General features: G+C 36.0%; 1 protein-coding gene across 1 annotated transcript in view; it reads left to right on the top strand.

The window, feature by feature from the left end:
* Ccdc102b (coiled-coil domain containing 102B) overlaps positions 1-12,435 on the top strand; it is a 113,140-nt gene that overhangs the window by 71,704 nt on the left and 29,001 nt on the right. The gene's annotated exons all lie outside the window — the stretch shown is intronic.

Raw genomic sequence — 12,435 nt, 5'->3', positions numbered from 1 at the left:
AATTAGAATAAAATAGCCACAGCCCTGCACACCAGTGAAGAAGCAAAGCCCCGGGCCACTCATCTATTGTTAGGGGAGCCTGAACTGATGAGAGCGCAGTGGAGAAGAGTTTGGCATAACAACTATCCTATGATGAAGCAGAGAACACCTGGGCATTTACGTTCTTAGGAAAGAACCTTAGATTCACAGGAAACTGTAGGTGAATCTATATACGGATTTAATTTGTAAATTCCCAAACCTGGAAACAACACTTAAGACCTTCAATGAGTGAAAAATCAAACAAACCGTAGTTGAATATTCTTCAGCAACAGAACAGAGTGAACTCCCCATTCAGGAACCATCTCGAAGAGCCTCCAGAGAAGTACACTGAGTGAAGATTGTTAGTCCCAAACACTGCATAGTCTGTGATTTTATTTACAGAACAATTTTTGAAGCAACAAATTTAGAAATGGAGATAGTTTTGCGGTTACCAAGGAAGCAAGTGTAGGAGTGGCCGATGTGACCCTTTGTGGCGATGGAAACCCTCTGCCTTTTGACTGCCTTGTCCATGTTGGGTTGTGGTGTGTGCTGGAGTTGCAAGGTGTCATCACCGGGGAAAACAGGGGAAGAGACACCTGGATTTACCTGTATACCTTGCAAATGCCTGTGAATCAGCAATTATCTCAGAACGAAAATTCATTTCAAACACCCTAGTCCTCTTCCAAATGTATGCCAAGTTCCACCTTTTCATGTACTTTTCTGAAAATATGCCTCCCACATTTTCTTACCATTCCAGGATCCAAGAGATCCAGGCCTAAGTTTTTATCTTAACAGTATCTAGTGTTTGGCTTCTCAGTAATTACACAGGTCGTCTGAGATTGTTTGCTTATGAGTTTGTTTGCAAACTGGTGTTAACAGCTTATCTAAAAGATGAATTGATTCTTATATGTAATAAGTAAAAGTGGGACATTACTACAGGTCGTCTGAGATTGTTTGCTTATGAGTTTGTTTGCAAACTGGTGTTAACAGCTTATCTAAAAGATGAATTGATTCTTATATGTAATAAGTAAAAGTGGGACACAACATGTAGTAAGTACTCAATAAATATGTCTCTCTTTCCATTCACATTTCATTTAGTATATTCTACATTGGCCAGACTATCCAGATTCTGAGATTTTAGTAACATTATACATAACTTGTCAGAATGCTTCCACCTCCCTGTGTTTACCCTCCACTCAATTGTAGGCTATTCTGAGGGTAAAGGTACTGTCTTATAGCAAGGGCAATTCCTGCAGTTTTGGGTGCCAAATACACTCTCCTGGTATTATTTTTTTTCCCAAGCCAGATTCATATACATTCCTCCATGCATAGGTTATGTGTTGATCCATAGGCTAATCTTGGAGAATTTTTTGGACAAAGACTATGAATGTCTTGAACTGGAAAGAACCTAAGGTACAACTCCTTGTTTCAGATGCCTGTTCTGATGTTAATGAATCACGCACAGTGGGCTCTCCTTGAGTGATCTCTCCGTGGTACATTTTGTCTGATACTTTGTATTTAAGTCTTTTCACATAGTACAATAAAATGTTATTAAATTGGTTTCTTCTCTTCCCAATCCTAAATGAATGCAGTATGATATAAATTGAAGGTACAAATGCATCATTTTTTCCTCACTTTCAAAATGTCTATAGTTATCCCCTTTTAAAATGCTGCTTCCAAACTGGAAACAAAATACTCGAATAGGTAAGATGTTAAATTTAACTTGTGATTATAAAAGTAGTCTTCTTTATTTTGCTTATGCAAGAGAAGACATAAACCTTTGGCTACATTATTTTGTTTTTCACATCCAGTAATATTGTATTACTGATCAGGTCTTTGAAAGGGAATTTTTCTCCACAAGAGTGCCTTTCTATATACATAGACAAAATGCAGCAACAGAGACGTAAGAAAACCACCCCAAACATCAGCATGGAAAATAACGAGGTGCATTCTCATTCATCCATGGTCTTATTCAGTCATTTATTCAACAACTACTTCTCCAACATCTTCCATGTGTTTGGTACTGCGATCAAGCAGTGAGGACTCCCTAGGGTGGTTTGGTGTCAAGTACTGAGGTCTTCGGGATGCAGGGTGGCCACAGGTGGATACACAAACAAGCCAGAGGGAAAGTGGTGTGTCAGGTCTGATAGGTAAGGTAGAGAGATCTGTGCAAGCACAGAGACATTCAGCTGTGAAAGCTGAACTGCCTTCATAGAGTGAGGTACAAAGGCAGGCCTGTGACGGAGGGTAGCCAATGAGACAGTGAGACTGCAGGTCAGTAGGAAATCAACACTACGAAAGGCCGGCACTTTGAGTACTGAAGGTGAAACAAAAAGCCCTTCCTTGCCCTCTTGGACTACTGTAGATAGTAGGAAATGTTGATGTGAGGAATACTTTGAAAATCCGAAGAACACACTGTTTTTAGCTTAAGCTGAAGAAAAATTGTGAAGGCAGAAAAATGTTGTTATTTTGTGTTAAAAATGAAAAAAATCTTAAAAAATGTTTTCTTAAATTATGAACTCTCTCTTTAATACTTCAAATATTGTAGAGTACCTAGTGTGTTAGGATCTAGCAATTCAAGAGTGTGGTAGAAAAGTCCTGCCCTCAGAGCACTGCCTTCAGGGAGGGACGTGGTATTCCTCTAAGTCCTAAGGGCACCTTTCCACTTTCCTGAAGCTACATACCAGACAGGCCTGGGAGTCGGAGGATTGGCCTAGTCAGAGTCAGAGATGATACACTGGAGATTTTATTGACTGATATGGTTAAATAATATCATCTTTGACTAAGAAGGCATTGTATGATCAGAACTCTGGTATCATTATACTTTAATTTTCTGAGATAGTCACAGTAGGTGTTGATCTGAATTGATGTATGTCTCTCATACCTTGATTCCTCTTACTGATCTTACACATTTTAGCAAAGAGATTTAGGTTGCTGAGAACACTATGAATGTGTCAGAAATGATTATACAGTTTTGACACATGATACTGTCATTTGTAAGAGGTTCATTCAGAAGCCTGTTAGTGATACGGACTTGAACATTCCGAGTTCATATTGACAGAATGCAGGGAACAAAATCTACAAAAGGAAATTTGGTACAAGTAAACCCTTAGAGCAAAACGACAGCCTGGGGAAACTGAAAGTCACACTGTCACAGATGGATCCGCTTCTGGGCACTAGGTACACACAAGCCTCAATACTGTAGTTGTCCAAGGCTGAGACTATCACTTATCCTGCATTCACTAAAATCTGATAGATACAAACTTGATTATTGGGTGAAACCCTGTGTGATAATTTATCCAGGAAATATCAGATGTCTTGAATGACACATTTCTTTCAAGAAAAGTTGTGAACCATGTGGAGTGCATTAAAGTCTTTAAAACATCTTTTTTCAGACATTCCATCAGGAATGGTCATTCTTGGCCAGGTGTGGTGATGCACATACCTGTAATCCCAGAGGCTCAGGAGGCTGAGGCAAGAGTTCAAAGCGAGGCGCTAAGCAACTCAGTGAGACCCTGTCTCTAAATAAAATCAAAATAGGGCTGGGGATGTGGCTCAGTGGTCTAGTGCCTCTGAGTTCAGTCCCCAGTACTAAAAAAAAAAAAAAAAAAAAAAGAAGTAGCCATTCTTTGTGAGCCAGGTTTGTGGAAAAGTTCTCTAGATAAGTTTACTTAATTACAATCTGAGGTTTATTGCCATTAGCAGTTATGATTGTTTTTTTTTTTTTTTTTTTACTTGCTTCTGCTGGATGAGATGGGTGGGAATAGAAGGGATTACACTGGTTTAAACTGTTTAAAATGATAGGTTTTCTTAGGTTAGTCCACTTCTCTTCAAAGTCCTGCACATTGCAGTGCCCACCCCAGGGCATCTAGTACAATTCTCGATGCCATCCACAGAAGACCTTCCTCCACAACACCTGCCCAGTGATGCCCTCCAGGTCTCACCCTCTCTGCATGTTTCTGGTCACAATGCGTGTTTGAGGGCACACAGTAGGAGTCATGCCTGTTACGGGGCCACAGTCAGACAAGACACATTTGCACCAAGAGGCCCTCTACATTTCCCTGTCCTCATTGCCAACCATTGCCCCCAGAGCTTTGAATTCAAAACCAATTTACTAAAACCATTAGAGTACAGTTGTGTTTGACAAAGACACAAAGTCCTAGTAAAATAAATATTCTGTTATATTTTAAAGGAAATTGATTCAGAACTTTCCCATTATTATTCTCAAAAACATTTCCCTTGGGAAACATATTTTCATACAAACAGAACTTCTGATAATATGGGCCTTAAACCAAACAGGCAATTGCACTTGTTTTCTTTTGCCAAAATCCCAAGTTAATACAAACAGGACATAAAAAGGCCTGTCACTTTAGATGCTAGAATTCTTACCTTCATTCTGCAATGGTTCCTGGATTATACTGGCTGAGTATTTTTAAATTCAAAATGCTTTGGACCAGAAATGTTTTTAACTCCAGATTTTTTTTCAAATTTTAGGGGAAAAATATCTATCTATCTATCTATCTATCTATCTATCTATCTATCTATCTATCTATCTATCTATCTATCTTGGGGATTGAATCTGAGCCTAAGCATGATAATTAAATTTATGTTTCATATATACCTTATATCCAAAGCCTAAAAGTAAGTTTATATAATTTTAAAAATAATTTTATCATGAAACAAATTTAATGGTGTGGAATTTTCCACTGTGCTCTCAAAAAGTTTCAGGTTATGGAGAATTTCAGACTTTGGATTTTTCAAATTAGGGATGTTTAACCGGTAAAAGGTGCTCAACAAATGCTCATTGAATGGATGAGGAAAAGATAAAGCAGATAATAAAGAAAGGGAACCTTCTATTTTAACCTTTATGAGGTTAGGGGGAAAAGTCAAAATGGAGGGAGGATATTGCTTTTTAGATTCATTTGGAATGTGGTTTGATGTCTTCTGTAGTTGACTACATCCATTGGTCATCATCATGATTTGAATGTTTGTGGCCCCCCCATTCATATCCTGAATTCCTAACCCCAAGGTGAAGCAGTTAGGGATAGGCCTTTTGGAGGTAATTAGGTCATTAAGGTAGGGTCCTCAAGAATGAGAATAGTGCCCTTCTAAAGAACTCTCCAGAGAGCTAGCTCTTCTCATCTACCTTGTTAGCTTTCAGGGAGAAACTACCATCCATGAAACAGAAATCAGGCCCTCATTGGACACCATGCACACTGCATCTCAATCTTGCACTTGTTAATCTTCTGTTCTTATAAAGTGCCCAGTTTATGGTATTTTGTTACAGCAGCCTGAGAGACTGAAGTTGTTATTAATATGGGTAGATAAGGGTAATGTTTTAGGGATAAGAATATAAAAAAACTAACAAGTAGACAAGTAAGTAATAAAGATAAGCCTCATTTTCATACAATAACTACTTTCAGTGGCTAATTGAATAAATTCCGTGGTCTCTCATTGAATTTGATACTTCTTTAATAGAGTAAGATTTTTCTCTCAAATACTACTAGAAATCCTTCTGTATTTTAAATATTTAAAGCAGTGCAGAAAGTTGTTAGTTAGATAATTTCTATACATTTATGAATCAGCAAAACTTTGATTTATTTTTTATCCTGGTAGGTACAGGTGGGGTGGCTTTTGGAATAATTATTTTTAACAGTGATACAACATATTGGTTTTCATTTTTAATATTGATTTGTTCAAGTTCAAAACAGCTGTTCTGGAATGGAGTATTATAGCCCAAGGGATTTTTTTTTTCTGTGTGTTTAGCAATGATTCAAATATCATAGAAAAGAGAAAAAAATTGAGTCTCTGATTTTAGTCTTTCTAGAAATCTCTACAATAGAAATTGCTTAGCTACGGAAATAAATAAGAGCAGTGATATATCAAAACAATTATTCTTCTGAAAACTTTTATCAACCAATGAGTGGGGGACACCATTTGGACATGAATGGGTACAGAAGGGGAAACACAGGCCAAAAGGGAAAGGAAGAAGAGCTACATAATAGATATACTTCTGCAGTAAATGCTGAAAAGTAATGGGAGGTGCATAAGTCACTATTAAAATCTGTTTTTCTTCAGATTGAATATCATCAGTAGGTATTTACAGTAAATTTCATGGAGGCTTTATGGTTCTAGGTGTCTTGTGAGTACCTCACCCTTCAGATCTCACTACCCAGCACATCAATCTTACAAGGTGGTGTGATGGTGAACTGCAGGAGCCAATTTGTTTGGACCATGGGGTTCCCAGTATTTTGAGGAAACACTTGTCTGAGTATGTGTGTGTGTGTGCTGTGGATGAGATGAGCATTTCATTGATGGACTGAGTAGAGCAGATTACCCTCCCTAATGTGGGTGAGTCTTTTCCAATCAATTGGAGACCTAAAAAAAAAACTAAACTGAAGCCTGAGAACGTGGCCACGACTGCGGGAGCTGGGTGTCATCAGTCTTTGAATGTTCAGACGTGGGGTGTGCTATGGTTTGGACATAAGGTCTTCCCCCAAAGCTTCTCTGTTCAGGCTGGAATACATAGGTGAAATGATTAGGTTACGGAGCTGTAACCTTGTCAGTGGGTCAATCCATTTCATGGGTTAATAATTTTAATGGATCAAGTGTGTGGTAACTGTAGGTAGATGGGGCATGGCTGGAGGAATTAGGTGCTGGGGGTGGGTTTTAAGGTTTATATTTTGTTCCTGGAGTCTCCATCCGTCATTCTGCTGCCTGACTGACAGGACCTGAGCAGTTTTCCTCCCCACACCCTTCTGCCATGACGTTCTTCCTCCCGTCAGGCTCAGAGCAATGGAGTAAGCCCACCCCGGACTGAACTGATGAAACTGTAAGCCCCCAGTACACTTTTCCTCCTCCATGCTGTTCTTTTTGTAAAAATTCATTTATTTATTTTAATTTTTGTTATACATAACAGCAGAATGCATTTCAATTCATAGCACACAGAGAGAGCACAATTTTTCATTTTTCTGGTTGTACACAAAGTAGAGTCACACCATTCGTGTCTCCATACATGTACTTAGGGTAATGATCTCCATCTCATTCCACCATCTTTCCTACCTGTGCCCCTTCCTTTCCCCTCCCTCCCCTTTGCCCTGTCCAAAGTTCCTCCATTCCTCCCATGCTGCCCCCACCCCCATTATGGATCACATTCACATATCAGAGAAACATTCGGCCTTTGTTTTTAGGGAATTGGCTTGCTTCGCTTAGCATGATATTCTCCAACTCCATATATTTACCTGCAATGCCATGATTTTATTCTCTTTTAATGCTGAGACATGTAAAGAACTCCATGCTGTTCTTACTGGATATTTTGGTCACAGCAATGAAAGCTGACTAGCACAGTCTGAAACATCAAATATTATGAAATATCCAGCTTAATGGCTACAGAAATATTCATAGTCTCCAAATTTTGTAAGCCAATTCATTATTTCTCTCTCTCTCATCTTCCTTCTATGCCCTTCTTCTTCCTGCCTCCCTCCCACTGTCAGATGTATGTATGCATATATGTATATATATATACATATTTATTCATTCTATTTCTTTAGGGAATTGTGATGTATACTGTATCATATACATTTTTTTTTCTTTTTAAAAAATGTGACAGCAGGAAACAGAGTCATAAAGTGACAGGCCCAAGGCAAATGGCTGAGTTAGAATTAAACAACACTAGTTTGACCGCCATAAGATGCTGCTTTATACCACCAAAAATTAAATAAATATTTTAAGTATTAATTTATCTTATTGTTTTGTAATTAATTTATTTGCTTATTCTTAGAAATATAATTTTTCTATCCTAGGATACTAAGTAATTATATATATATATATATATATATATATATATATATATATATAGAGAGAGAGAGAGAGAGAGAGAGAGAGAGAGAGAGAGAGAGAGATGCCTTTTATTCTGTGAACACATAAGGAGGCAATGTGTGATTATGGGAAAAATTCATTTTTTCAAAAAATAATTTTAAAAACCTTTAACCACATTATTATTTCAGTAATAAAAATCATTAAGTGTCCTGAAAGAACCAGTCATAATTTGCACTGCAAGAATGGACTTTGCATGCTTCACTTCATAAAATTTGAATTAGAGGCATTTGAAAAAAAATGCAAATAAACAAAAAAAAATTTTTTTCATACAAATATTGTAAATTCATATGTTGTGACACAAAGAAAGCAAATGACAAGTTCCAGAACATCCCAGCATTTCTTTGGGCCATGATGTTATTTACATGATCCTTCTCCTAAGCAAGTTTGATTGTTCTCATTTGCTTAATCTTCAAGCTCCAAATGTTGGTGGAGAAATGAGCCAAGACAGCGGCAACTGGTGGTGAAATATCCTGTTGTTGTTCTCCTCACATCAAGCCCTGCATTTAAGCAGATTGATTCTTTCTACTCTATTCATTGATTTATTTCTAGAATCGAAAGTGGTCTATGGTAACATTTGATATAAATTGGGTAAATGAATGACACATTTAATCCATTTATTCGATTTAGTTCCTTAGTAAACCCAGAATATCACCATTATTTCAAGCATGTATTTTATTTTAGGGTTTTCCTTTCTATCTAGTACAAAAAGCTAATTGTTAATCTTACAAGCCTGATAAAGGGATTGCCTCATTTTCAAGAGAAGCCAGAGAAGATTAATCCTTTACATGGAGCAAATTGAGCTTAGACATGTCCCTGTACTTTCTCTTCAAAACTGCAGAGTAACAGGAATAGGAAATAGCAGGACTAAGGTAGGACTGAATAGCATTGGTTGAAAATGTGCTCCAGAAGTTTTCAACCACTGACCCCTTTCTTCCTCTTAGGGAGCCAGCCAGTGATTATGCTTGACCTTCTCTAGAGGAAGACTGGAAGTTACAGAAACTGTAAAACAATGGAACTAAATTTTCAAAACTCTGAAGGAAAATGATTTACATCTTAGAATTCTGTTTGCATCTAATATCCAATAAAATATAGAACAAAGCACTTTAATACATACAAAATCTCAAAAAAAAATACCAGTTGTGGTAATCTGTCTAGTTCACAAAATAACCTAAGAAATATAAGAGGGAATTGAATTAAGTAAGAAGGACTAGAAGAGTGTTTTGAGGATTCTGGGGAAACTCAATGTCAAGTGAATGTCATCTATAAATGATATCCACAAGTAGTTTTCTGGGATCACGGGTATTTCTAGGAAATTTTTACTTCCATGTGGAATGTTCCATATTATTGAAAACTATGCAAAGGATAATCTAAGGTACTGTGTAAGTTCAGTAAGTTAAAAATATATAACAGAATACATACAATTTAGTATACTGCATAGAGCGTCTGTAAGTTTTTCTTTTTAACATTCAGGCAGACTATGTACCATGTTCTCTGTTAAGATGTTAGAATTGGCCTGTGTGAGGGATTTGGAAAGAGGAAAGTGGAAAGTAAACTTTTCATTGAAGACTTTTCACACTATTTCAAAAATTAAAAGGTGCCACATTTATATGAATATAAATACATGTTTCTGTTATTCATTACTATAGTTGACCTTGACAAGAACCTGTTTTCTTCCTATATAATTCTTTAAATAAGGTCTCCTGAATAAATTTCTTAATGAATGAGGAAATGTGTTTAAGACTATGCATATTTTTGTGACATTTGGAATGTATCATTAAACTAATTTCAAAAAATTTATTCCCATTTGTATATCAAGGATCAGTATAATAGTTTTCATAGATGACATATCATAACCCATAGTGCCATATTGTGTGTCCAAGCCATTGTCAGGAGAAGATGGGTCCTCACTTTAAGAGAAGTGTGATATTATACAAATCACACACAAACATTAAATGTTCAGCAGCATCATATTTTTATTTTTAAAACAAATTATATTTTTATTTTTAGTTATTAGTACATTATCTGATAATCAATCTGAGACAGGGTAATGCTTTCTTTATTCATACCAAATTTTGGAAAGAAGATACAACTAATTTGTAACAAATAGTAAATAAGTAAAGAACGAAATTCTAAAATCCTCAGGGGAGTATAAAGGGTAAGAAGTAGTAAACCCATAATATGTGTACAAGTATCGAGGAATACTTTTTTCCATATACAATAGAAATGTAAGAAGACCTATCATTAGCATATATTCCTGTGACATGGCTATAGAAAGCAGGATTCTAAAAACAACAAAAGAGTGATCCGAACCTACAGTCAAAATTAATTTTAAAATAGAAGAAAGTCTTCTGTTGAACTTTCTATGTAAAAACCTAAATTATTTTATAAGCTTAAAAATATCCCCAACATATGCTTTAAGATACTTGCATCATTATACATTTTCAATGCTTGTTTTTTCTAATAAAACAGATGTTTTCATTTTTTCCCTGAATCCCTAGAAAATCTTGTTCTGGGAAAAAATTTCAGGTAGCTAATAACATATCTCAAAGATATGACACTTACTTGTTGTCACTTATAATACTGTAATCATATTCATTGATCAGGAGAATTCATAATGTCCTGTTTATTTATCCTTATTATTTAATCTGATACTCACTGATTTCACAAGGACCCCACAAATTGTTTCTATTCTCTAATAATCTGCTCATAGAAGCTCATCATTTTCCTGCTGCTCAGTGCCAGCTGTTGTTGTTGTCATTGTTATGACACTGTGACTTTTATAAGGCTATCTGATAGTCCTGGTCACTTTTCTGTACTGGTCCTACACTGCCTCTCCTCCGGGTCAGCAGCCTGCTCTCCTCATGTCCCTACATGTCATTCATCCTGGTTTCCATCCAGCCCGTCCCTTTATTTGACCTGGTGGCCAGCACTGGAGGCAGGGAAGAAGGGGCGAGTGGAGGCCCCTCCTTCTCCCATCTGTTTTACTCTGGGAGGTGACCAGGTGGGGACAGAGAAGTGGGGTGGGGAGCCAAAGTAAAAGAGGTATTCTGGGCAACTCCAAGGACACTTGTCTGCTTCCAGACGAGAGCCACTTAAACTTTTCTCACAAATGATTCTGAGTTCTGGTCATACGTAATCACCCGAAACAAAATTTCAAATGGCACTCAAGTTTATCCTTTGACCTTTATCAGATCTTCTTGGGAATTCTTTCCTCTCCCATAAATGTCTAGAACTTTTCTGTAAAAGGTCAGGTGAGCGGAAGATTCTTACATAATCGATCCATAGACATTGACATTTGTTTTTGAATTTGGACAAATGTTCGTGTTGGACTCTGGCTCACTGACATATTTGAGTAATCGATCTTTTTAACGGACTCACACTTGAGAAATATTCTTCTTCTAGAAGAGAAAACTTCAACTACAGATATAAAGCCATACCTAAGTGCACCTTCAATGTTGTTATCAAAACTAAAATTATATTTTTTGTAAAGCATCCTAAGCTTTTAACCTTACCAACTAAATAAAAACACATTAGTCATTACATATCTATACAGTACAGTGGGAAAGCATTTTTTTTTTAATCAAGAATATTGTCTTGGGCTGGGGATGCTAAATAATTTATTGTAGATAATTACAATTGTATTCATATAGAACATAGAACATCTTCTAGAGTAGGGAAAAGAAGAAAAATATTTTCCAACTCTTTTCATTCTGTTAGTTCAACTGTAATACTGCATCCATAGAAGGATAATGAAAGAAAGTTACAGTTAAACTTACACAAAAACGCAGGGCAAACTATTAATCAAATACAAATAATATTAATATAAATATAGTGAATTTTAAAAAAATTTCTTTGTCACAAGAATGGAAGCTATAATATAATATTCTATCATTTGTTATGTGTATCATCATACTCAACAGAGTAAAAGCAAAATCAATTATGTACTTATCTTAAAAGCACTTGCTGAGACAATTCATGATTATAGAGAAAAACACTTTAGCACATTTGGAATCAAAATGAACTTTTAAAGCCTGATGTAGAGTAGCAAATTTTAGATCAAATAATTTTATTTACTGTTGAAGTATTAGAAGCATGCTATCACTTTAATTTAAGCTGGTACTTTGAGTCCCAGCTATTTCAATAAAAGAATACAAATAAATCATAATAATTGGAAAGATGCAAAATTACAATTATCAAAGATGATGTAATTATCTATTTAGAAAGCACAAAGTCATCTCCAAAATATAATTTATAGTTTAGAGATGTTATTGGGTATAAGATCAATTATATGTATGTATTCAATAAAAAAATGTGTGTGTGTGTGTGTGTGTGTGTATATATATATGTATATATATATACATATATATATATATTTGTGTTTTTGTGCATGTGTGTATGTATGTATTTATGCATATATGAAATTCAATAGTATTTGTGTACCAATAGTTAAACCAAACAAATAACATATTAAACCCAGAATCAGAACACACACACATACAGAAAACTGATTTAGCAACAGAGTTGTCCTTGTTAACTCAG

The sequence above is a fragment of the Ictidomys tridecemlineatus genome, chromosome 13 (assembly GCF_052094955.1).
Source record: "Ictidomys tridecemlineatus isolate mIctTri1 chromosome 13, mIctTri1.hap1, whole genome shotgun sequence".
NCBI lineage: Eukaryota > Metazoa > Chordata > Mammalia > Rodentia > Sciuridae > Ictidomys > Ictidomys tridecemlineatus.
Note: the sequence above shows the minus strand (reverse complement) of the source record. Positions and strands in the feature narration are given on the sequence as shown.